General features: G+C 37.5%; 1 protein-coding gene and 1 long non-coding RNA gene across 3 annotated transcripts in view; one reads left to right on the top strand and one right to left on the bottom strand.

Annotated features, from left to right (window-relative positions):
- The window catches only part of tns1b (tensin 1b), a 238,213-nt gene that overhangs the window by 191,706 nt on the left and 19,039 nt on the right, over positions 1 to 27,468 (bottom strand). The window lies entirely within an intron of this gene.
- LOC309502432 lies at positions 31 to 6,687 on the top strand. The gene is made up of 2 exons (XR_014207273.1): positions 31 to 5,432; positions 5,481 to 6,687. It is a non-coding gene; the product is annotated as an uncharacterized lncRNA (long non-coding RNA).

The raw sequence follows: 27,468 nt of genomic DNA on the forward strand, positions 1-27,468 counted from the left end.
GTGACAAAAACATATTTGAGATATACTTACAAATGTTTGAAATTAAATAGTACTATTATTATACTAGTAGCCCGTCTTTAGCTTAAACTAAAGAAATCAACAGAATCCCATACAAATCAGTCATGTATGAGGTTTTTATGTTGCTATAGTTCACTGTATCAATTTCCTCTCAGGTAAATGCAGCATGCATCCATTACAAAGCTGGAAGTGGATACGGCGTGTGCCTACGATCAAACACCTTTAATCTTCTGCATGAATGCCTGTTTTATTGAGACAGAACAGATTCAGTTTATAGTCTCTTTTTGAGAACACTGGGAAAAATGGAGGGGGTACAGTTTTTGGGTAGGATGCTGAGCGGACTGTGACTAATTCAGTGGTGGTTTCAGACCGGACTGGCTGTGGGAGATAGGACGAGTCTGGTTCTGTGCCAGACTAGCACAGCCAGTATCATTTCACAATATGCACACTGTACAAAATGGGATGATACTGTTGATTTAGGATGTCACACAGCAGCCCTTTTTCTGGAAATACTCAAATCATACAAATCAAATAAAAAAAAAAGTGCACAAAAGCCACAAATAAAAGCTGCAGATATGCATGAAAATGGTTGTAGATTAGGAACAACTTTTCCTCACATGCATGCCATAAACTAAATAAAGTGATCAAAAGTGACACAATGTTGCAGTGAATTTTGCAGACATTCAATGCTATAATGGATTTCTATTTCAAATAAATATTTTTTTTTTTCATTTTTTTTTTTTTTTATCAAAAAATCCAGAAAAAAAAATGTATCACGGTTTCCACAAAAATATGAAGCAGCACAACTGTTTTCAATTTTGATAATAACAAGAAATGTTACTTCAGCAGCAAATCAGCATTTTAGAATGATTTCTGAAGGATCATGTGACACTGAAGATTGAAGTAATGATGCTGAAAAGTCAGCTTTGCATCACAGGAATAAATTACATTTAATATACATTTAAATAGAAAACAGTACTTTTAAATTGTAATAATATTTACTGTAATGCTCTATATACAAGCAAATAAATCCAGTCTTGGTGAACAAAAAGAGACTTCTTGCTGGAGAGAAAAACTAAATAAAACATCCTAAGGTAGTTTGCAAGTCATAGCTGGTTTCCCAGCCAAGTCAAACAGTGACAAGTACACAAAAACCCAAAACTAGTAAAACAGATGAGCCTAACCAGCTTGAGCAGGCGGAGAGACTAGTTTATCAGACCTAGGCTGGTAAAAAAAAAAAAAAGGCTGGATTTTTCAGCAGTTTTACATGGCTAAGACCGATCCCTAACCCCCTAAAAATGTGCACCATCTCAACACAAACCATGGCACTCCCTGCAGATGTCCATATTAAATTAGTTCCTCACAAAAATAATGGACAGATATCCATCAGATGCAACCATTCGCTCAGTGTCTGTGTGTATTACTCATAAAATCATAGAGGATGTGGCTCTGCTCGCTTTATGAGGGGGAAATGAGATGGAGAGAAAAAATCTGGGAAATCTGCAAACGTGTGGATACATAACCTCGGCCTGGGTGGGTCTCTGCTGTGTCCTGTTTTCCAGAGAACACTTCACACTTTCATCCAAAAACTGGAACAAATACAGTTTTGACAGCTGCGTTATCTTCCATTACAGAAAGAGAAATGATACGCTGCCATCTCCTCTGATAAGTGTTGAATGCCTTCAGGACATCAAACACACGATCGCATGACACACACAAGACCCGTGTTTTCTACAGAAGCGCTCTGATAGTGTCGGACATGAAAAGGCAGGAGACAGCTGGGTGGGGAACGGAGAAGCTTCCTGTTTGAGCTGGGGAAAAAAAACTTAGAAGCGTGTTTGTTCCTCGAAACCAGGGTTTTTCTGGGAAGTCAGGAGAGGCACAGTGCTTAGTTTTCATTGTTTTAAGGTCATTGTTTAGGATAGTGAAAAGGAAAGGGCAGGCCCCTGAAGAGAGCGGTTTATCTACCTGACGCTGTTCCTGAGCTAATAAACAAACCCACATCTGCACTGTGCATGATGTTCAAATTATCATGAGTTAAAGGCAGTACAACAAACTCTACAATAATTAATACATATTTGATGTTTTAAATTAATTAGATGAATGCGGTGACTTCGCACACAGCCATGGTCAAGATGATCTACTGAAGTTCAAACTGAGCATCAGAAATGAAGAAGAAAGGTGATTTAAGTGACTTTGAACGTGGCATGGTTGTTAGTCAGAAATTTTCATGCATAATCATCTCTAGGATTTACAGAGAATGGTCTGAAAAAGAGAAAATATCCAGTGAGCGGCAGTTCTGAGGGTGAAAATGCCTTGTTGATGTCGGAGGTCAGAGGTCAGAGGAGAATGGCCAGACTGGTTCAAGCTGATGGAAAGGCAACAGTAACTCAAATTACCACTTGTTACAACCGAGGTCTGCAGAAGAGCATCTCTGAACCAACAACACGTCGAACCTTGAAGAAGATCACACCGGTGACACTCTTGTCAGCTAAGAACAGAAAACCGAGGCTACAATTCACACAGGCTCACCAAAATTGGACAATTGAAGATTGAAAAAAATGTTGCATGGTCTGATGAGTCTTAATTTTTGCAGCGACATTCAGATGGTAGGGTCAGAATTTGGTATAAACGACATGAATGCATGGATCAATCCTGCCTTGTATTAACGGTTCAGGCTGCTGGTTGTGTAATGGTGTGGGGGAATTTTTTTCTTGGCACACTTTGGGCACCTTAGTACCAATTGAGCATTGTTTAAACTTTAAACCCCACAGCCTACCTGAGTATTGTTGCTGACCATGTCCATCCCTTTATGATCTTCTGATGTCAACTTCCAGCAGGATAATACGTCATACCACAAAGCTCAAATCATCTCAAACTAGTTTCTTGAACATGACCATGAGTTCACTATACTCGAATGGCCTCCACAGTTACCAGATTTCAATCCAATTGAGCACCTTTGGGAAGTGGTGGAACGAATGATCAATTCACAACCATCAATCACATACCCTGCATTTAAACTACTCAGAAAACATGAAAACAAAAATACCCCAGCGACCAAAAAACTGCAATAGCAGATGAACTATTACACAGTCCCATGCTGCACTGCAGGTTGAAGGAAGATATTTGCATCCTCATGCATAACCAAAGATATCATTTTCATAGCAATCTAGCCCAATTTTTTGTTGCTTAATTAAAATCGAACAACAAAGACAAGAGGTAAAGGATGTGAACGGTCTTTAATATCCATCCGTTAAGCTTGCTCAGCATGCTGTGGGAAAAACAGTGAGAGTGGCTGTGCTTAATCAAATTAGATTGTGTGTGTGTGTGTGTGTGTGTGTGTGTGTGTGTGTGTGTGTGTGTGTGTGTGTGTGTGTGTGTGTGTGTGTGTGTGTGTGTGTGTGTGTGTGTGTGTGTGTGTGTGTGTGTGTGTGTGTGTGTGTGTGTGTGTGTGTGTGTGTGTGTGCCCTACGGCTGATGTTTTTTATAGATACTGCACCATGAGCCAGTGCTACACTCAGTCCCATACATGCTATTCACTGTGGAAAATGAATAACTCCCTCTAGAATAACTTCCGCAGACCCGTTTTCTGTGCGCACAGCAAAAAGGAGGTTCATTTTCAATTTTAACTCTCTCTCGTATCTCATAGCTACTATATGTCAGTAAAAGAATGTTGAGGTCTGGCAAACCACCATGACATCATATGATATGTTGAGTGACTGATTTGAAACTCTCTATATAGACATATCTATAGGTTTCCTTTAACTTGACAGTTTAGTGTATATTTACAGTGAGAATAATATTAAACCAAAGCAATATCACTTTCTGCACATTAATACACCTCTGTACCAGTTTTTACATATACAAATAGTTGCAAACCTCAACATTACATCAGTGACCGATGAAATCAATTACCCTTTTCACCTCCTCCTATTGATCCTAAAGCCATTCAGAGGATTGAACAGTCTACAAATGGAGACACATGACAAGCGTCTGACTAATGAATAGACATTTCTCATTCAAAGGATCCAGATTCTACCAAAGAAGAGCTGCCCTTGAAAACCTGCATCCATGCATAAAATACAGGACATTAGCAACCCAGAGCATGTGCTCAGAGGAACATATGCATGAGCAGAACGCAAAAAATGCTGACATTCGCACTCGTTTGTGAGACAAAAAAGTAGGAACGGGATACTTGATGGTCCTTAAATGCTAGCATTAGACTGATAAGGACTTTTCAATGGCTGATACTATTTAAAAGAGAGTAGAAAGGATAACAGGGCTAGATAATATATCAAATAAATATTAACAATAATTTCCCAATAATGTCGCAGACTATACATAAAATTAATCTTGATGAATATCACAATTATTTGAACTATAACGCATTTATTAATTTAGCATATGCTAAAGGAGGTTTATTTTTGCATTTATTAAATATTAAATATATGAATTCCATTCAATTTAGGCTGAGATAAAATGAAATACAATATAACAATAAATTACAGTTTTTCGCAATTGCTAAAACACTAAAACCCATTGGCTGAATAAAGTTCTCAGTTGCCTGAACTCATTAAGCTAATTGTGCAGTCTGTTGTGAATACCTTAAACCATTTCACATGGTAAAACACAATTTGCAGATCTCACTCAGAAAAACGCTAAACACATTCTCAAAACACATTCTGCACTCTATTGCACATGTCATCCATACTGGTAAACACAAGTGGCAACAATCAAATACAAATAGAAAACGCATGCCATTGATTGAACACAGCCACTCAAAATTGATTTAACCTGTTTCAAATGATGCCCAAAGACAAGAAGCACATTGATCACATGTTTACTCCTTTGATTTTAGTGTTGTATACTGTAGTACAGTGCATTGTAGGCTGTATACTGTACAATGAACAAATTGTATGGCCCTGAACATTGTGCTTTCCATTTGTTAACAGTGCTGACTGCTCAATAGATTTTGACTGGTTGCAGGTTCATATCAACAAAGAACAAGAATAACTGAGTCACAATAATCACAGAGACAAAGGACAAGTTTGTGAGATGCAGGGTACAGGACTGTAAAAATAGGGGTACTAGGAAAAAGAGCAAAGCAGAGTAGTCATTTCTGATCAATTTTGAGCTACTATGATAGAACATGTTTTCGTTCATCAAAAGACAATGACGGAAAACTATGAAATTTGTTTTGTTTGTACTTCTCCCTGAACTTTTTGATGGTACAGTAAGGTGTCAAGGGTAAGTCTACAAACAGAATAGCAATCCATAGATATCTTTCGAGAACTATATGTTTTGAACAATGTGTTTTCTATTTTTTGGTGTATTGTTTACTGACTGCTTGATATTGTATATCATTTTGATCACTTTGTCTATGATTTGAGAGCAGTGTTTGATTTTGAACACAGGTAAAAAGCTGTTTTGAGGCGAAAGTTTCATTTTGCAAGAGGACTCAGAGGTTTTGTAAATAGTGCTTGAAGATGAGGTTTTGTGTTTAATGTTTTCAGAAAAAGGAGCAAGGTTTCAGAAATTGTGTTTTAGCAATTGAGAAAAACTGTAAAAACTTCAAATTAAAAAATGAAAATTATTACCTTGGCAACAAACTGAAAATAAATAAAGTTGAAGTACTGAAATCACTAACACTGAAATAAAAATAAATTAAAGCTAAATAAAAATATTTAAAGAAAAACAGAAACTAATCAAATTCACAAAAGCATTATTAAAATTAACAAAATATAAAAGCCAATTCTAAATCTTAACAAATACCATAGCACATAATTCTAAAATAAAAGTTTCAAAGCAAATACATGAATACTAAGAAATATATTTAATACTGTCAATAGACTGAAAATACTGGCATGTACTTTTTGTTGTTGTTGCATAATACAAATTGAGATACAGCAATTATATCACTTATTTTACACAATATTGACTTAAAATTCACCCAAAAAAACAACAACAAAAAAAACCCATTAGAAACATGTGCATTATTCATTGCTTTTGAAACGCATGGACGGGGGAACTACTACTTCTGTTACTCGGCCTGGACGTGTTATCATCAGCCAATGCCGATTATCCCAAAAAGGCCTGGCATGAGGCAAAACATAATTTTATCACAACTGAACACTCTCAAACTGAGAGAGAGGGAGAAAAGAAAATAGGAGGAGGGGTAGCAGGATTAGCCAAAGTATCCTGGGCCGCACCAGCCCCACAATGAAGCTTTAATTGGACTCCCTTTGTCTCGAAATTGAACATTTCTGTGTGGGCCTTTAAGAACCGGCACAAAGGAGGGGAAAGGGAGGGAAAGAAAAGGCAAAAGAGGAGGAAAACGGGGAAGAATATCCTCTTCAACTCTCTTCACTCAGGATATTTGGTGCCAGTGTCTTATCAAAGCTCTAGGATGGCTCATGGGGTCTCTTCCTCCACCTGAACAAGTGCTTGTTTAAGCCCGCTATTGAATAGAAGCTAATCAGAGGGAGTGTGGGAACTCAAGCATACAGCCTAACGGAGATTCATCCTTACGAAGGAACCTTCAGCTATGCCAGGCACCATTTCCCGTCCATATTATACATATACATACACATATATATTATAGAATATATATAAAATAAAACAAAACATTAAGCTACACTGATTCCACAAAGTATGTGATGTGTAGTATAATTGTTTTGTTTTTTAATAAAAAAAAATTAATTAGGCTAATCTGATTCCACATACAGTATATGTAGCATTTTGAAAGCAGATTTGGTCACTGCTGTGACATGTTGTGGTCCTTACTTCTAATGGAGGATGTTTCTAATCAGCTCCCGAGGATTCCCCCACAGGGACAATGCTTGAAAGAGAGGGGCATACCGGGGTCATGCAGGCTCGACCCCCAGACTGCTATGTAATCATCTATGCATTTAATGAAGGTTGTGCTTGCACATCCTCTCCATTAAGAAAAAAGGGAATGAAGCAGTAAAAAGCCATTGAGGGACTCTCTCATCCCTCATTCAAACACCATCCATTGTTATGTGAGGTCTGGCTGTTCCTCATGGGAATCTGTGAGGTGTTAGAAGATGATGACCATTCCTTGCACAACATACTTGGGGTATAAATTCAAACACACACTGCTTTATTGTTATAACATTCACCTTACCAGGGAAGCAAAATATATTGGCTATAGTGATTATCAGCTGATATTAATATTCGTCTTTAATCATTCAGGTCAATAATGAATATTTAATGGCGCACACTCATTTCTGCCTATTTTAATATCTCCACAGCATGCATTTTGTGTTCTGTTGATGTGATATGAGAAAAAAAGACCAAATCCCAATTCAGTATGTAAATATGTGTACAAAAAAAAGAGCCAATCAATTCAGTATGAAAATATTACGATGACACCACAGCTCGATTTAACTTCCAATGCTGCTGAGTGTTAAAACATTTTCAAACTTTACATTTCTTAAAAAGTATCATGTTTGGCAAAAATAGATACCTATTGAAATTAGAATGAACTCCCATCAGAATGTTTGAAGATCATCGATACAGTAATGCCTGTGAAAACACAACGATCTTTTGCGCTCTAAACTCATTTACTGCACTGCAATGAGATCTGCGTTTGTTCTCTAGAGCATTCTGGTTCCACTGTATTCATAACTGCTGTGTCTTTCCACATTGATGAATGGCCGAGGGGCATGCAGGGCTGCCAGGGGAGCATTTTATGTAAGAGATAGCTAATCCCATTACTCTCCTAGCTGGAACATTGCAGTGTGCCGCACTGCCAGAGGCTGAGAGTTTTGGCCCGTGACTGAAGCATTAAGCCGAGAAAGGGAGGGAAGAGCCCGTCCCACTATAACCTGCTCCATGGATGACTTTGAATCACACACACAAATATCATATCAAAGCTATTATGAGATAGAATACTGTGTCTGTGTAGGCGTCCAAGAGAAAGAGCAAGACAGTGAAGAAAATAAACACCTACTGTCTAATAATATATATATATATATATATATATATATATATATATATATATATATATATATATATATATATATATATATATATATATATATATATATATATATATATATTACTCGTAATACTCCACTCTATGAATGAATCAAATAGATATCTGTTCTGAAACAAATATAAGGCTCAGTGACAGATAAGGATAGGGGAAATCTTTGTAATCTGTATTCGTGTTGGTAATAGGATATTTATTTTGACTTTAACCAATTCATCATTCAGCCTTTTTAATTTATTTTTGAGTAACTTTTTGAGAGATCCAGCCACACAAAAAAGAGCATTGGATCATTGTTGGTCCAAAATATTTCTGCGTCATTTCTCATTAAAGACTCACAATATGGAAACAGAAGCCGTACCACCTCTTTCCCAAGAGCAATTTCAAAGGTCACTGTTTTGGCCAGTAGCTCAGCAACACCATCCAGTGACTGTGTAGAAGAAGCTGTTGTTTTGATCCACAGTCTGAGTCCATAAAGCCTGTCACTAAGAGGAAGAACCTCCAGCAGGACCCGACCGAGGAGACATGCCTCACTTGTGCAGACACGCTTCACTTGTGGGCTCCTATAGTGTGAAGTGCTCATAAAGACCATCCTGAGGGTTAAATAGACCCAGGTTCAATGACCTGCAGGAACTGTGACCAGGAATTTGAGATATTCACAACACAAAGCCATAAAGATACATCAAAACAGTTGTGCCAAAGCCATGCCAGCACTGTCAAAGCCCTCAAGCTTTTCATGGATCTGTCATCTGACTCTTTGTTATGGTCTGTGCTTCTAACCTTTGCTGGTGAACTCTTGTACATCGGCAGCTTATTTCCTCAGACCAACCAACATGAGTGGTGGCAACTGATGTTAATGGACTAAGCAGACAATGTGGGGAAGAGTCCTAATGACAGGAATGTTGTTAAAAAGTTCCTTCCACCCAATGTAAAAGGTGTTTGCTTGTCCTTCAAACTGCACAGCAATTACAATGTATAGAATTGGTGAAACACCAATTATTATGACTAATTTCTGTCATGACAACTCTGAGTGTTTGACATAGTAATGGTTATGACAGTGTTTATATGTCTGGTCTTGTCATAATAGATCTGCTATACTGCTGATGCTGTTGGTTATTGCAGCTGCTACTGCCAATACATACAACACGCTGCTGTGAGCAAGTAAGACATGTTGCTGCTGTACAAAATAGCATAAGCAAATTACCCGTAGCAGATCTATACAGGTGGAGCTGGGGAAGGTGGAGGGTTTCTGAAAGTGCGCTGACTGCTACAGCAATTGACAGCGAGCTCATTGGCTACTGATACAGCAGGAACCAATCAGCTGTGCCCAATAGAGAATGATGTGATTGCAACAGATTGAGTTAAGGACCTATCATCCAGCGCCATCAAGAGTTCCATGACAGAACTGTGCATTTATCCACCAAACTACAGTAATAATCAAATATTACTGTATAACCAGAGAATGTCTAATAGGAAGAGAATTGGCACTCTCTGGTTCCTTCCGGTTTCTGGACTGGCTGCAGTAACACGTCTCTGTCCATGCGGGGGCGCTCGCAGGCGAGTGCAGAATGAATAGAGGTCTATGGCGCTATACCCATCAAATTCCACTTTTCTCAGGATATAATTTTTTGTCTAGTAATTTGAATGTTGTATTCGAAAGGAGATGCAAAGAAATTACACATTGCTGGGTGTTTTTTTTTAAGAGTCACTTATTTGCTTTAAAAAGTCTTTTAAAATGTCAATGACGTCATACACATCGCACGACCAGAGATACTGCTTCACGGCAATCCTTCAGTCACTTTGGTGCTTTCGCGCTCTGCACTTTCTTTTCTCTCGAGGCATCGACAACACAGCTGTCACAGGTAAATACACGTGCTAGATGAGTTTTTGTTTTGTTTGTTTCTGGTCCCGCTTCGGATTCCATGATGCCATCAAGCGGTATCTCTGGTCGTAATCAGTCCTTCACTGACCAATCAGCGTTCATTAGCAGAATGCTAGTGTGTTATGGGCAACAACAACTCAACCTGTAAGAAATCGAAAGGACATAAGTACTCGTTCATTCAATTTTCGACCTATAACCCATGTTGAACTTGCAAAACCTACAATAAAATCGGAGATTTCTCAACGGCAATCGGGTGAAAGAGACAAATTTAGCCGTCTAGCCCCATAGACTCCCATTCAATCTGCACTCGCCCGCGATCACCTCCAGTGGAATTTTAATGGAACTGCAACCAAGATCGATACAATGGGGCTAATAGGAAGTGCCAAGGCTCTCCGTAGACGGGCTCTGGTATAACCTACACTGTAAAATAAAAATGACTTAGTCAGCCTATATGCAGTTAATTTAAGTTAAGTCAACTAACAACTTTTGAAAACTAAAAAAAAATAGTCTCATGAAAAATCTCATGAAATTCCTTTAAGTAACTAAAGGTTATTTAGCATTTAGCAATGCAAGGAGCTACAAACCTTGTTCTTTTATTATTATGTTTGATTTTCAATGCTCACTACATGACATGGGCATTATTTGCCTCTTAAAACTGGCAAACATATTACATCGATAGGTAAATATATTAAACTCCAGATTTGCACTACGATGCACAGATACCTCAATAAAAATGTCAAACACAATGAGATCAAACAATTTTAATTAAGTAGAAATAGGAACTCTAAACTATATGACAGCTAACTACAGCAGCATAAATTAAGCCAGTAAAATGTAAAGCAATGATCATTTCTTAATAATAGTTACCACATTATTATTTCAAGGTGCTATGCATACTGGGACCTTGCAAAACATTGTTTAGATGGCTCAATTTGGAAAGTTGGGATTTGAGTAAATAAGGTCAATAAAGCAACTTTTGTTAGCAACATTTAGTGTAATCTTGACTACTCCTACTAAAAACTTTTTTGTCCAAGCTACTTCTACATTTACTACTTCTACTTTACATTTGTTAGAAGAATATTTTGCAGTGCACTGAAAAAAAATTACATTTTAAATAACACGATTATTATGATGTCATTTCTGCGGGTAGATTTGCTCAAGCCTAGGTGCTAGAAAACAACAACAAAACCAAAATCAGTTTACAAGGAATGGAAACCCCATTATTTTATCCTAGAGGCACCATTAATTCAACATGAATGGTTTTGAAAAATCCTGTCCCACTTAGCAGCAGCCAGAAATCAATTTTGAGTAACTTGGCAATCTTAAGCTGACACCAGAGTCACCCCATTCACAAACAAACGCATTTAGACAGCACAGGAAAACTGTGAAACGCTCATGCCCTCCAGCAAAAAAAGACAAACAATGATCTCAGACTGTGGCAATCAGTAAGAGGTGCTGCATTGGTTGTAGTAGTAAACAGGAACATCGTCACTGGTTTGTTGTTCTACCTGTCCTGTAGCAAACCTCACTGACATGTCAGGACTTGGAGCCGTGTTGGTTACACTTTGTATCTTGTTTTTCCTAACCCAGATTCAGATCAGACAAGACAAGAGCTGAAAAACACAGCTTGAGGGCCTGTGATTTAAATATCAGTATTATCACAGTCGTTGCCTTCGTTTTGTAATGTTACGGGTCATACTGAAATAACACATCATGAACCATTACCACTTTTCAACCCTAGTCAAAAAACATATTTCAAACTCAGTTTTAATACACTACTTCACTTAATAATATACATCAGAATACAACAAAATGTATTTCCGGTCCTTATATCAGCCTTAATAAATCTATATTCTCTGAAAATATAGAGGGGTCCAAATGTCTAAAGCCACTAATAAAAATACATTCTCTACTACACTCTCCATATGGATTTTTGAAATACCTTTGATTCAGATTAATTTGACCATTCTGTGTATCGTTTTGACCAATTCATTAAAAAAAAATGACACTGTTCACTCACAAATCAAATATGTCCATTTTTTTCAACACAATAACAATATCTAGCTAATGGAGTATTTTACAGCTGAGCAGAACCAGGAAAATGTATTATCACTCTAGAACTTTCTAAACATTTCCATGATGTAAGATTGTATTTGTTTCCATGGCAAAAGCAGTAAATACAAATCTGACATTTCCATGTTTTCCATGATCGTAAGAACCCTGTAAAGCAATTTTCATTTCACTCACTAAAGCTGCATTAATTTGACCAGAAAATACAGTGAAACAAGTAATATTTTATGTTTTCTGTTTTAAAGTGTAATTTCTTTCTGTGAATTTTCAGCATTATTACTCCAGTCTGCAAGAACATCTCATAATATGTATAAAAAGTTTAACATGATCAGTTTTAGATAAGCGACTTAGAAATAGTGCAGATTATTAAATATGTCTTTTCTTGCTTATTTCCAGGATTACAAAAAACAAGATTTTTTATAAAGTCTCAGACTTTTGGACAGCACTGTATATTATGTATAAAGTAAACGTCTTTTTTTACACATTCTGTCATCAATTCTCACTAGTCTTAAGTCTGTAATGCTCCATGTCGCCCATATGGAGAGATAGAGAGTTCAACAAGCAACTCACCGTAAGGGACATCGCACAGCCTTCTGTCCCGTCAGTCTAAGAAGAACCTCCAGGTGTCAACCAGTCTAGTCTCACTTTTATCATACAGCTGAACTGGATTCACGGTTCTGCCTATGAGTGTATCCCAGCCCTCCTCAGCAGTGCACACTGAGAACAAGAGCCTGGATGTCTGGCCTTTGTTCTGACATATTTCCTGAGCTGCATTGTTAGCCATGGAAAGGAAACACATGCATTCTCGCACACACTTTTCTGCGAGATTCTCCTGGGGGGATACGATCGTCGGACAACATGCAGTGTGCTAGGAGCCCGACATTGTTTTTCTTTCCTTCACGCTTTTTCCGAGGTCAAAGTTTAACCGGTGCCTCGCACAGGGCTACAGTTAAAGAGAAGACTCTTAACATCCATGTTGATCATTTACAGAAGTTTCCAAGCTTGCCTGACCAGACGATCATCCCCGCCACCCACACATGGCTCTGACACGACATTATTAGAATAGGAGGCCTTATTTACAAGTTTATCAACACAGTGTGTTTGACTCTACGAGGTCAAAAGCCAAGGTGTGTAAAATATAATTAGCTGCTGTCACAACACAACTCAATAAAACTGAGATACTCTCTGCTCTAGTTAATCCATTTTAACGTCTAAATTCATTCGGCATATTTTCCCCCAAAATTAGTGAACATACTTTTTTTGGGATTCTTTGATGAATAGAGAGTTCAAAAGAACAGCATTTATCTGAAATAGAAAGCTTTTGTAGCATTATAAACGTCTTTACTTATTTTTTTTTTAATCAATTTAATGCATCCTTGCTGTATAAAAGTATTATTATTAAGGGGGGGGGGGGGGGGGGGTATTGTTATCAACGTTGATAATAATAAATGTAATATAAATAATAAATGTTTCTTGAGCATCAAACAGTTATTTTAAATAAATAAAAAATTAAAAAAAGTTTGCAGATTTAGATCAAATAAATGCATGTATGTATGTATGTATGTATGTATGTATGTGTGTGTATACACACATATATATGTGTGTGTGTGTGTGTGTGTGTGTGTGTGTGTGTGTGTGTGTGTGTGTGTGTGTGTGTGTGTGTGTGTGTGTGTGTGTGTGTGTGTGTGTGTGTGTGTGTGTGTGTGTGTGTGTGTGTGTGTGTGTGTGTGTGTGTTAGGGGTTGAACCGACTAGTCGATTAGTCGACTAGTCGACCCTAATGCAATGCCGTGACGCTTTAAGCTTAACGTCGACTAGTCGCGTTGATCATGTGACACTATGATTGTCACCATCAAGTGTGTGGAAATACTTCACTAAAGATGAAGCTTGTAAAAATGTGACTTGGAAAGTAAGTCTGTCCTGAAGTACAACAAAAGTACTAGTGCAATGCACACTCATCTGAAAAGGCATCCGCTAATGTTAAGTGAGGAATGCAAATCATTCTCGACAGCAGTAAATTTACCCTTCGCAGGGAGTTTGATTGACAGGCGATCTGACCAATCATAATCCGCCGAATCCGCCATTTCTGTCCGACAAAGCAGTCAGGAGAGTTAGTAGATTAACGTTGGAGGATTTTAACTTGAATAACGGTGTGTACTGACGTCTTTCTGCAGTTAAAACAACATTCCTTCTTAAGTATATTCATGTTTATTTGATGCTATAAATTAACTAGAAGGAAGAGATGATCGGTTCACGAGCAGCTTTAAGAGGCTCTACAGCGATCTGCCACGACACATTAAAGAGCCACAAAACGGTATTTATTGTTTACATTTCTTTATAAAATGACCAAATATGAAAGTTGAGACTTTGTTTACATATTAAAAGTAACCAGGGGCCTGTACCATGAAGGTAGCTGAACAAACTCGGGGTTACAGGATTAGTTTTGAGTTGACAAAACCAAACCGATGCAATCAGGCTTTATTGGTACCATGATGCAGCTCATCAACTTTCTCTGTCAACTCAGGCTTTGATCCTTAAGCTATGATTACTCCACGCGCGCGTGCACATAAAAGAGTGACGTCGACACTGAACAACCAATCGCGGGTAGAGCGTGAGCGATATATTTTCCCGCGGAGGAGCAAGAGATAATCATTCAGAATTACGATGAATTTAAATATGTATTTCAAGCTCGAAACAATACGGTCTCTGCTGCCAAAGCAAGAGAAGACTGTTGGAGAAAGATTGCTGATTGTTAATGTGTAAGTTAAACAAATACGTTCTATATTTATGTAAAATTATGTATGTATGTATGTGTAGCCTATATGTGTAATATAGCCTATAGCCTATTTTTATAATATATAAAAAATGATACATGCACATTTTTTATATATTATAAAAATAGGCTATAGGCTATATTACACATAGGCTACACATACATATATACATCATTTTGCATAAATATAGAACGTATTTGTACTACTAAGAAACTAGGGAATCCTATCATAAGATTAACAGAATAATAATAAAGATTTAAAAAAATTCTTAACATGTATTATATTGTATAGTACATTTGTGCAATTTGCTTTTTGAAAAATAAATAAATAAAATGTGTTCATGTGATGTCACCCTATCAATATATCTTAAAGGCAATTTTATAAAAGCCCTCTTTTATGGACATGGCCGATAAATGTCCGGGGAACACTATTAATGAAACTATTCATGTACTCCTGCAGAGCGAGGACCACCTTACGAATGGTTCGACAAACCGTGTTTTCCCCGAGCTTCTGTGCGTCACCCACCGTGCAGGAATGTACCACTTGCAACAAAAAAAAACGCAACGCAATATTTGCGGTACAGTAAGTGCATGAATTCGACGTGTTAAATTCTTTATGTGCGGCTCAAGAAGTTCGCAAAGATAAGACATTCCTTCCGCGGAAAATCTGTATCTTTCATACAAGTACTATCAGGAAAGGCAAGGGGATTTTGTCTGGCTAAAAACTCTTTCTCTACGAAGTGCTCGTCAAACAATTTGCGCTGAGATGTCCACAGGATTTGGAAGAAAAGGTGAAGTCATTGCAACATTGGAATAAGTTATGTCACCTATATGTTTCTTTGCTCTCAGCTGATTGGTCAAACTTCAGTCTGAGATCTTGAATCCAGAACATAACCTGCCCCGGAGCAGGTTAGCCGTGCGGCGTAAGATACCATGGCAACGAACACCGATTCAAGCCAAGCTACTTTCATAGTACCTAAAACCCAGGGTTGGCGGAAACTAAACTGAAACATAGCTGGCTAGCCACCTAAACCGGCTTCATGGTACAGGCCCCTGCTCTGTCCTGTCTGTCAGCACGTTGTCAGTGTCCTCTCTGCTCCGCGATGCATATTTCACTGTGTCGGACATAGCAACAGTAACTAAAGGGTGAGGGTCTTTGCGAACGGTCAATTAGAAACTTCACTAAACATGCAAACCATGATCGAAAAGTAAAAACTGTGAATGAGCAGGACTGTGACAGTGAGTAGGCTTACAGCCCATCTTGCATAAATGGCATTGTTATGCCAACATAATGCATCACTAAAAAAATGTTTGCACTAAAACGGGAGTTATTGTTGCATTGTTACCGTTAAGTTGCAACATATTATGAACTGTCTGTCAGCATCTGTATCATTTTCTGCAAATAAATTGCAAATTGGGGCATGTTGCAAAGCAGTCCCATCTCTTGTGTTTTTATGAATGACGTGAGTGACTAGTCAACGTCGACTCGACTTTGATGTCATAACAGTCGACTTAAAAAAATCTGAAGTCGTTCAACCCCTAGTGTGTGTGTGTGTGTGTGTGTGTGTGTGTGTGTGTGTGTGTGTGTGTGTGTGTGTGTATATGTGTGTGTGTGTGTGTGTGTGTGTGTGTGTACACATGCATTTATTTGATCTAATAAATATAAATATATATATATATATATATATATATATATATATATATATATATATATATATATATATATATATATTTATTAGATCAAATAAATGCATGTATATATATATATATATATATATATATATATATATATTTTTTTTTTTTTTTTCTTTTTATATATATATATATTAAAAAATTCTATTTTTGCACCCCTAGTGGTCATTTTCCAGTATGTCAGTACTGCTGTAAAGTAGATAAGCCAATGCCTTTCAAGCCAAGCCACTTAACACGGTTTCCCATGGTTACCAAGGTGGTACATCTATAAATCTGTACCCATGCATCAAAATGGCAAAAGGCTGGCCTGTGGGAGGGGGTTAAGCACAGAGCCCGGGCCTGCATGCATTAGCTCTACAAACCTCACTGCCATGAGCAGAATTAGCACGGGGTGAATGTGTCAGGGGTGAGAGTCACTTGAAATTTAAAGGCCAGACGGGTCACAACCCCATAACCAGCAGCGGGGGAGCACTTTAATGAATGCCCTGAACACCTCAACATCATCTCCTGTTGTTTTCAGGTTTAAATTAAAGTGTGAAAGACAGATAGAGGTGAGATATAAGGGAGAGGCTGCTCTTTTCTATGCACCGACAGGTATTAAATAACACGTCTGTGGGCAGACTTGTCACAGGACATTCTGTGAACACGTCCTCCATTAAAGGAGGTAGATTTACTGTCCCCTTGAGCGTTGACCATGTTTTCATTTGGCGAAAGCTGTGTGACATGGTGCCCTGAGGAGAGAACATCAAGCTCCTGCCTCGACGAGTCAAATTCATCTGCGCCAGCACACACACACACACACACACACACACACAGTATGTGCCATTATATGAGCCAACATACTGTTATTGTACAAATTGATTTATGGTTTTTAATTGCTAAAGCTTTCAAGCTACATCCACAAACTTTTTTTGTAGCTTATTAGATTCATGGTTTGCCAGAGAATGATGAAAAGTCCCCCAGATTCCCAATCATGATGACTGAATGCTCAGTGAAAAGTCGTATGATAACTTTGGGCGAGGAACAAAATAAATGTAATTATTTATCGCAAATCTTCCCCATCGCTGCAACTCTCTAATTTCATTCTCCATTCCACATATTTGAGTTGGCAGCTGTCAATGACATCAATCCTGGTGTGACCATCATCAATGCACCATTTTTTAATCTAAGCTTTGCCGGGGGGGGGGGGGACTTTCTGTCTCTTCCTCACACAAAGCCATACAGTAGGATTTCTATTAACTTTTCCAAAATCTCAATGATTGTTTTACAATTTTTTGAAGATAGATAGATAGATAGATAGATAGATAGATAGATAGATAGATAGATAGATAGATAGATAGATAGATAGATAGATAGATAGATAGATAGATAGATAGATAGATAGATAGATAGATAGACATTGATACATGTTTGTCTCTTATTCAGTATTAGAAAATTGTTTGTAGGGCTGTACTCAACCAAAGAAAATCTTGGTCGACTGAAGTCCTGAAATTTTCGACTAAAAATCGACAAAAAAAAAAAAAAAAAAAAAAAAAACGTTAAATTAATTAGATGCGCACTGTGCGCAGTACTTGGTAGCCTTGTTGTCCGCCTAAATGAATTATAAATAAACATAAAAAACGAGTATGCTATTTGCAGTATATTACATAGTTTTTGACCTAATTATTTTGCACTGAAATGAGTCTGACACTCGAGTCTGTCGGCTCTGGCAGCGTTGCATCACGTGCACCTGCGCAATATCATAGCTTATGATTTCCGAAAATAGTACTATGTTGTCAACTAGTGATATCATCACAAGAACTGTTGAGGAATATGCAACATAATTTAGACAATTATTTTTGTCATATGTTATAAAAATAAGTTATAACTGTCAGACACTATCATTTCACCGTGCATGTCCTCGCACCGAGCGAGGCTGAACATGAGCTCAGCTTCGCAGCTGAGACACGAATAGACTATTAAAGGGATAGTTCACTTTGAAATTAAATTTTGGTATGTTTTAGCTTACCTCAAGGGCATCCAAGATGTAGGTGTCTTTTTTTCCGCAGTAGTTTCAATTTTGATATTTTTAGGTCAAACCGTTCTTGTCTGTCAGTCATATAATGCAGGTCGATGGTCACTGTCTCAAAGAGCATGCACAGAGTCCAAATTAAAACAATTCCCCGTCGTCCAAATTAAACAATTCCCCATCGTAAGTACACATTGATGGCCCAAGACACGAAACGAGCGGTTTGTGTGAGAAAACGAACAGTATTTATATCGTTTTTACCTCTTGAACACAGCTGTGTCCAAATGATCTGAGAGCGCGGGCGGGTATAGATATATACACTAGATGTCGCATTGGCTACTGCGAAACCGTAGCCAATGCGACATCTAGTGTATTTTTTATTTTTTGGGGAATTGTTTAATTTGGACGATGGGGAATTGTTTTAATTTGGACTCTGTGCATGCTCTTTGAGACAGTGACCATCGACCTGCATTATATGACTGACAGACAAGAACGGTTTGACCTAAAAATATAAAAATTGAAACTACTGCGGAAAAAAAAGACACCTACATCTTGGATGCCCTTGAGGTAAGCTAAGACATACCAAAATTAAATTTCAAAGTGAACTATCCCTTTAACTTAAAGCTTTTACTCTTAATAAACACAAAAGGCACGTCCACTTTAATAAAAAAAAGAATATTTATTAAACAAACCAGATCAAGAGCAGAAACGAAATAAAGTGCATAACTGAAAAATAAAGCATCCTAGGCTCAAAACTAACACAACCAACAGCACAGCGTAATTGCGCATTAGGCTCCAAATAAAAAATAAAAAAGTTAGGTTATCACACTAAAACATTGAAATATGCTAATTCTGATATGTTCATATAGCATACTCAAAACAGACAGGGCAAGCTAACGCAGACAAGTGAGCTTACCACTTTTAGATGATATGTCATGTTTGTCGTCGAGCTGTGGAAAACTGTTGCTTGCAAACTTTGCATTCGACCTTTTTCCTGTTATCAATTTTAACAAAATGCTGCCACACTGTTGATTTCTTTGTTGTTGACATGTTAGAAGAGGACTGACTATTAAACGCTCTCACAATTAAATAAATAATATTCAGCATCAAACGTTCTATAGTTATCGCTCTCTCTTGGGTTGGGCTAATCCAAAAAAGGTGAAAACAAGGGGGGTGTTCTGAAGACTGTTACATGGAAACAAGGGAACTCTGAAAACACCCCCATTAGCAGTTAGTGCTTTCCACCTGATGAAATGAGCGCGCCTCAGCGCGGCAAAACTGATGAAATAAACGCGGCAAAACTGATGAAATGAACGCGGCAAAAAATCGACCAATCAGAATTTTGGTCGAACCAGAACGTATCGACCAATTAATCGACTAATCGACTGGGACAGTACAGCCCTAATTGTTTGCCACTACAATACGCTGATTTCACGCAGCCGCCATTTTGAAATCGAAAGTGAGGCTCCGGTGGGAAGAACCCCGGAAGTAAAGATAAACAACAATGCCTTGGATTACCAACCTGAAGCTGCTGCCGCGATTTACACTATTGGATGTTAATATTCAATATAGGATATGTATATAGTTCATTCCTGCTTCTTTTTTTACATTCTGAATTATATATATAAAAAAAAAATATTTATAAATGAATTTCACTGTATATTCTAAAGTATGAAAGAAATGTATGTACATTTTTAGAATTGACACAACATCATTAAACACAACAATACGCCATCGCATTCACGACTCTCCTGTGATTAAAGGCGACACTTCCGGTTTTCTTCCCACCGGAGCCTCGCTTTCGATTTCAAAATAACGGCTGCGTGAAATCAGCGTATAGACAGAAAGACAGACAGAAAGACAGACAGACAGATAGATTTGCTGAAAAAAATTGACTGCAATTTCGTTTGGTGGCACTAGTGGTGCAGAAATCACACACGTCATCTTTAACTACGGAATATGTTTGTGTGTATGATGGTGTGCGCATGCCTGACAAGCCTTGAATTCAACAAAGTCCTGTGAAGGAGGGTATAAATAGAAGCACTCTCTCAGAACAGACTGTTCCCCGGTGCCGGTCAGCTGTGAATGTGTCAGATGTGAACCTGAGTCCTGACTGTGAGCACCTTGAGAAAATCCACACACACACACAGCACAGGAAACACACTGTCCTCAACCACAGGAAACGTTCCAGCTAGACAACAAAACAACCTGCTGCAGCTAACTATAGTAACCTCTGGCCCAGTCCTCCTCCTCCTCGTAACTGGACAGGAAGTGATGTGGGCAGGACCACACGCCACTACACTGGCTCCTGAGGGACGCCATCACACCGCATAACAAACAAGCCAAACAACAGTGAAGCAATCACTAGTGGTCAGCTGAGGCACTATGCATCTGCTGTATTGTGTCCACTTCTATTCAGATTTCAAGAGGAGTCTCCCCAATATAATGACTATATACATCAGTTACCAGACAGATAGACAGATTGATTTGTGGCTTTAGATTAATAAATGAACGAATGAACAAACGAATGATTCAAGTTGAATGTTTTTTCAGTGAACCTCCTATAATAAAGTCCTTATGAAATAAAACAAATTGGAGCTTTACAATGAATAAATAGTCTAATTGTCTGTATATTTTTTCAGCCAGCCTCCTATAAGAAAAATAAATGTGTACAAATAAAGAAATACAACATGACGTTTTCAAGCCAAATGTCAATCAAGTAATCACGTTTTGTGGCTTTTACTACATATCTTTCAGATGTGACATAACTTTAGCCTGTTGGCTACAAAAATAAAGAAATAATTGAAGCCCCAATATGTCCTGCACAAATTTGCTGTTCCAATAGTCTGACCAATGGCAGACAAGTATTTGGGAAACTAGTAGAGCAGAAATCACAGACTTCACCTTTAAGCAGAGTAACATTTCCAAAGCAAAACATAAAAAAGGTTTGTTTGGTGAGGGGCATTTGAGGCTGTGAAGATGCCGTGTCTTGTTAGCTATGAGATGGGTACGGAGGGGAGGCCGTGGAGCGTGTTAACTCTTTAGGGGATTAGATATTTCGGCCCCTCCTGTGAAAATCTGTGTGAGCAATTACCATCACACAGAGGAGAAGGAAGGAAGGAAGGAAGGAAGGAAGGAAGGAAGGAAGGAAGGAAGGAAGGAAGGAAGGAAGGAAGGAAGGAAGGAAGGAAGGAAGGAAGGAAGGAAGGAAGGAAGGAAGGAAGGAAGGAAGGAAGGAAGGAAGGAAGGAAGGAAGGAAGGAAGGAAGGAAGGAAGGAAGGAAGGAAGGAAGGAAGGAAGGAAGGAAGGAAGGAAGGAAGGAAGGAAGGAAGGAAGGAAGGAAGGAAGGAAGGAAGGAAGGAAGGAAGGAAGGAAGGAAGGAAGGAAGGAAGGAAGGAAGGAAGGAAGGAAGGAAGGATGGAAGGAAGGAAGGAAGGAAGGAAGGAAGGAAGGAAGGAAGGAAGGAAGGAAGGAAGGAAGGAAGGAAGGAAGGAAGGAAGGAAGGAAGGAAGGAAGGAAGGAAGGAAGGAAGGAAGGATGGATGGATGGATGGATGGATGGATGGATGGATGGATGGATGGATGGATGGATGGATGGATGGATGGATGGATGGATGGATGGATGGATGGATGGATGGATGGATGGATGGATGGATGGATGGATGGATGGATGGATGGATGGATGGATGGATGGAATTATTTTTAGTAGTAGTATTATTATTTAATTAGCATTTATTTATCGTTTAAATTGTAATAAAAAACATTGTTATAATAATAAAAAGTAGAAGTAGTATTATATAAATAATAAATAAATGATTATAAATAATTATTTATTAAATAATTAAATTGTATAAATATATAAAGAATTATACAGTATATATATATTAGTACAATTTAGTCTATTTGAATGTATTATTTTTATTAATTAATTATTTGATTCATTAATACAATTATATAAAATGTGTAGCCTATATATTAGTGTATTTTAGTATATCAGTATATACTAAATATATATATATATATATATATATATATATATATATATATATATATATATATATATATATATATATTAGTATATTTACTATATATTAGTATGTATATTGTGAAATAAGATCTGTCATTCCATACAATCCGGGGACATTCAATGGAATCCCTCACACTGGCTCTGGAATCTTGATCAACAGCTTGACCACAACAATGGTGATTGTGCTTTGTTTTAACAATACCTCCACCTTGTGGCCAGTGACTAATGTCTTATTGTCTTAAGAACAACCATTAAAAAAGGCTTTACTGACACTATAAGGTGGAAGTGATTCCAATACATATGTAAACACAAACATCAAATATATATCTCTTGCAGGTCTGTGATGTTGACTGTGTGGTCAGGTGTAGTGAGTGACTTCTGCCAGATGTCATTCACTGATCACAGAACACAAAACCATAATCATCAGTTTTCACCACCTGCTTCTCAGTCACTCCTCACCTCAGTGTCATCAGCTACTGCCTGGCAAGCACACACAAACTAGTCGTGCGTGTTAAAACACACAAGATGCAGTTCTTAGCCTTGTTCCTGCAAAAATGAAACAACAGTGAGGAACGCCACAGCCTGTTAATGCCTGATTGTTAATGCTTTTGGTTGACAGATATAATAAAATTTGTATGGGTCATTCCTGTTATGCAGTACCGGTTGAACTCTGAAACTTGATTGTTTACACAATAGCCTAAAAAAATGGACATAAAGTTAGTCATTAGCATGTAGCTAGTCTCAGACACGGACCGTTGGCGATGCACAAGGCACACAAAATGTCGTGACGCCAAACCCCCTCATGGAAAAAGAAAGTCGTCGTGTTAACAGCTGTGACGAACGCTTATGATCTACTAAACGCTGGATGGACTGTGTGAACTTCACGGCATATACTCTTTAAAATATGTCCAAGAATTTTACAAGCTGGACTGGTATTATAGGGATATCGACTTTTGATTCTGAACAAAACAATCTGTGATTGGTTGTTTTACATGTCAGTCAGATGTCATAAAGGGCGGTCCTTGGCCAGTGAAAGCTGCTATCTGCCGCTAGTTTGAAGGTCTGGCTACGCAAGACTAGCATGTAACTTACATGAGGATCTTAAGTTAATTTTCTAAATCAAATTCTGAAATTACTGATTTCTGTAATTATCTTTTAAAAGTTAAACATTGAACTAAAATCTGTAAATTGTGCAAAGAACATGTTATCCAATTTATTAAATCACATATGATGAGCACATAAAATATATTGCATAGTAGGAATGACCCTAATGTTACAGCGTCACCCGTGAATAAAAATAAATAAATAAAAGATGAAAGAGAGAAAGAGGTGTTTTGACTTTCTGTGGCACCACAAAAAGGCTGGAATGAAGCTCAGTTTATTTTTCTTCATTGCAGAAGAACTTTGAAGTCTCTAGACATCAGATAAACACTATACAACCGTACATCTGGAGATGACTAAACACACTATGGAAAACATGCCATGGGCCTCTCAGACCAAAGAAAGCACTTTACACCGCACACGGTTTACTGAAATTAGCAAAGTAGATCTCCAGCATTCAAGATTATAATTGCAGTACTGCTACTCAGACACTTCATACAGCGTTTTAATCCTCCAATATTGAGCATTCGCAGTCTCTGTCCTGGTGATGGATACACAGGCCTCTTCTGCTTGACAGATTCTATTAAAACAGCCGACAGTCTTATTTGCAGTTGCCATACAAAAGCAAAAGCCTCATCGGCTGTAAACCTGAAGTCCCTCTCTGAAGTCACACGCGTTTGGGTCAAAGACATGAGCGTCTGGCTGGCGGTGACCTTCAGTGATAGTGAACAGATAACAGCAAGCGATGATAGCTCTGTTCATATGTTTGTCAACCGATCTGACCTTCATCACACAGCAAATCCTACAAATCTTACATGAAATTATAAAGTACAGTTTTAGCCTATAGGTAGGGAAATGTAATTACCTTTCACATATCAATTACATTACATTGAAAAGACAAATGCAGATATGAATCTTAACATTAGGAATGCATGATATATCGGCCACCATATCGATTTCAGCCAATACATGTTAATTTTTAATGTTTAATGTTTATCAGACCGATAAGAAAATGTAGCAGATATATTAAAGCTGATAAATAATGGATTATTTCCTTTAGCTGAGACACATCAGATGTGCACTTTTGAATTACTTGAAATATGATTGGAATCACTCCGAAAAGGAAATACAGTTAAGTGCAACGTGCATTGCAAGTCTGTCATATTAGCTAAATAAAATTTTGAAAACACTATTGTAAAGGAAGTTTGTGAATTCTTTGTTCGCCCGTGTTTTAGCGCGCTGTTACAGCATAAATGGTGGCATTTACCTGTGACCATCTTTGGCTTCGAAACATGCAGCTCAAACAGCAATGCTCGATATTAATAACTGTGATTGTGACAGTCATATACATAACATTATAATGAAAACACTATTGTAATAAAACGTTGTGAATTCTTTGGGTTTAGTTGACGTACAACGCAGTTACGGGAAGAGCGCATCAACAAGTTATACATTACTATCATGTAACTTAGTTCAATACTTTTATTTTTCTCATATTATTATCATCAACAGTATATGGCTGAATTAAAATAAAATTACAGTCTATGCATAGGCTATTTCATTTATCCATTTTATTGATCCATGGCACATGCATTTTGAATCTTTATGTGTTTTCCAATTACTTGTTTGCATTTTTTAGGAATTGTTTTGTTTCTTTGTAAGGCAATAGAATTTTCTTTTCCTTTTTTTTTTTTTACAAAGAAAGTTGGCCATAGGAGTGTAACATTTATTTTAAATGTTAAGGAATCTTACACTGGTTCACACTAGGCTACTGTATTATATATGTTTGATCTATGTAGAAGTGCTTGGTTCTTCCAAATATAAAGAATTATCGGTTATCGGTATCTGCCAAAATGTTCATATCAGTACATTCCTACTTAACATGTTCAGGTCTGCTTAATGAGACGGAAAACAGCTGTTTAAGCTCCAAAATAGGTGTAAGCCTCAAAAACATAGACAAATAGAGTAACTAGAGAAATAGAGAAATTTTCGAATAGAGACATTTTCTTTTTTTTTAAACAACCCAACAGAGCCAACAAGAAAAAATACTCTGAAAGTGTTTTTCAGAATAAAAAAAAAAAAAAAAAAAAATATTAAATAAAATCCAACGATGCCAACAAGAAAATAATTAAATATGGAAGTCTGTTTCAGATAAATAAAACAAAACAAAATTAAATTAAATGTAATTTCTTACATTTAATTGGGTTTCGTCTATTTTATTTGTTGCTCTTAGGCAGAAACAGGCTTTCATAGCTAAAGGACCAGAGTTGAGTGAAAGGTCATTTCCAATCAGATTGTTGTCTTGACAGCGCACACAGTGTGCATTATCTGTATTACGCTTATGTTTATTGAGATCTACATTAATTGCTGAATGAGAAGGCACTGCCACACCACCTTTTGGCTGCTGACTTGAGTTTGTCATCTCAGCAGCGAGGTGGGTGAGCAGAATACTCGTATAGTCTGATAAGCCCTTTTTATCATAGAAGTGTTAGATCAAAGGCACACAGGTGTAAAACACACCTGAATAGGTGCTATAAAACAGCACAAATAATCTTTGTCTGTCTGGCATCAACAGCCACGCACATGTCTGCATCAAAACAATTGATTTCTTCACAGATCATATCTACATCATCTCCAGATGGTCTGTGTTACAAAAATTCAAGTATGAACTCATATGAACGTTGAGCACATACTACTCTGACGTGACACTAATTATAGATTATAAAAACTGAATTTCTTGACTTTCTTTTTTAACTCTTAACTACTGACAAACATTTCTATACTATAGTTCTTTTAGTGTGTTCACACTTGTAGTTCGGTTCACTTGGTTTCATTTAGTCCTGGTCTGCTTAGCGTTCACATTGGCATTTTAACATCGAACCTAAAGATACCGGACCTAAAGGCATAGGGATGTGTTCACAACCTGATTGGTCGGCTTTGATTACATATATTTTGGTATGGAACTTACCGAACATCCAAAACAACGCTGTGTGTGGGTAGCCGAAATACTGTATGATGGTATTTTGACCCATTGAGAACTCGTGAAGAGCTTAAAAAATGCGTAAAGGAGTCAAAACAGCAGCAGGAATCTCTCCATCACACACACAAACAAAGATCTGCTGTGAGGAGACGCGGTTCTGATGTATGTGATGGGCAACATCACAACTATGAAGAGAAAAAAAACAGGTTTGCTTCAGAATTCATATTTCAGTCGAACTGCACCAGAGTTCGTTTGGAAGCGGATCAAGACCCATCTTTTCAGGGGTCTCGGTTAGGGGTGTAAATCGGACAGTTCATCACGATACGATACGATATCGATTCTCTCAGCCAGCGATACGATATTTGCCGATACTTCAAAAAATTCTACGATACGATTCGATTCGATTCGATTCAGGGCTATATCGATCGATTAATCGATATTTAGATATTATGTTCACACAACCAGTTACGTTTTTATTAACTCACAAATGCAACCAAAATATATAACATGAATGTTTAATTCAACTCTTTGAAAATTGCACACCCTCTCCCAATTGGGACATTTACAACAGAAGAGGTCATTTGCAAGTACTCCGTTCTTGTTCATTTTCATAAATCATGTTTTTTATTATTATTATTGTGCATTCCAAGTAATATCAATCAAACTGCAGCTGGGTTGTTTTGATTAATAATAATAATAATAACTTAAAAAAATACAGGTAAATTACAAAATCAAAGTTAATTGAAAGTATGCTTTAATATGTTAAAAGTTTTTTGGGTTTTTTTGCAGAGCAGATTTACATTTCTCTGAGTCAAACAAAATCAAGTAATTGCTATGATAAATAATACAACACTCGGTTAATCTTCGTAACGTTAATCTCCTCAGCTGACATAGACGCCTGACAGACT

This window comes from Leuciscus leuciscus (genome assembly GCF_965113295.1).
Source record: "Leuciscus leuciscus genome assembly, chromosome: 7".
NCBI classification, from domain to species: domain Eukaryota; kingdom Metazoa; phylum Chordata; class Actinopteri; order Cypriniformes; family Leuciscidae; genus Leuciscus; species Leuciscus leuciscus.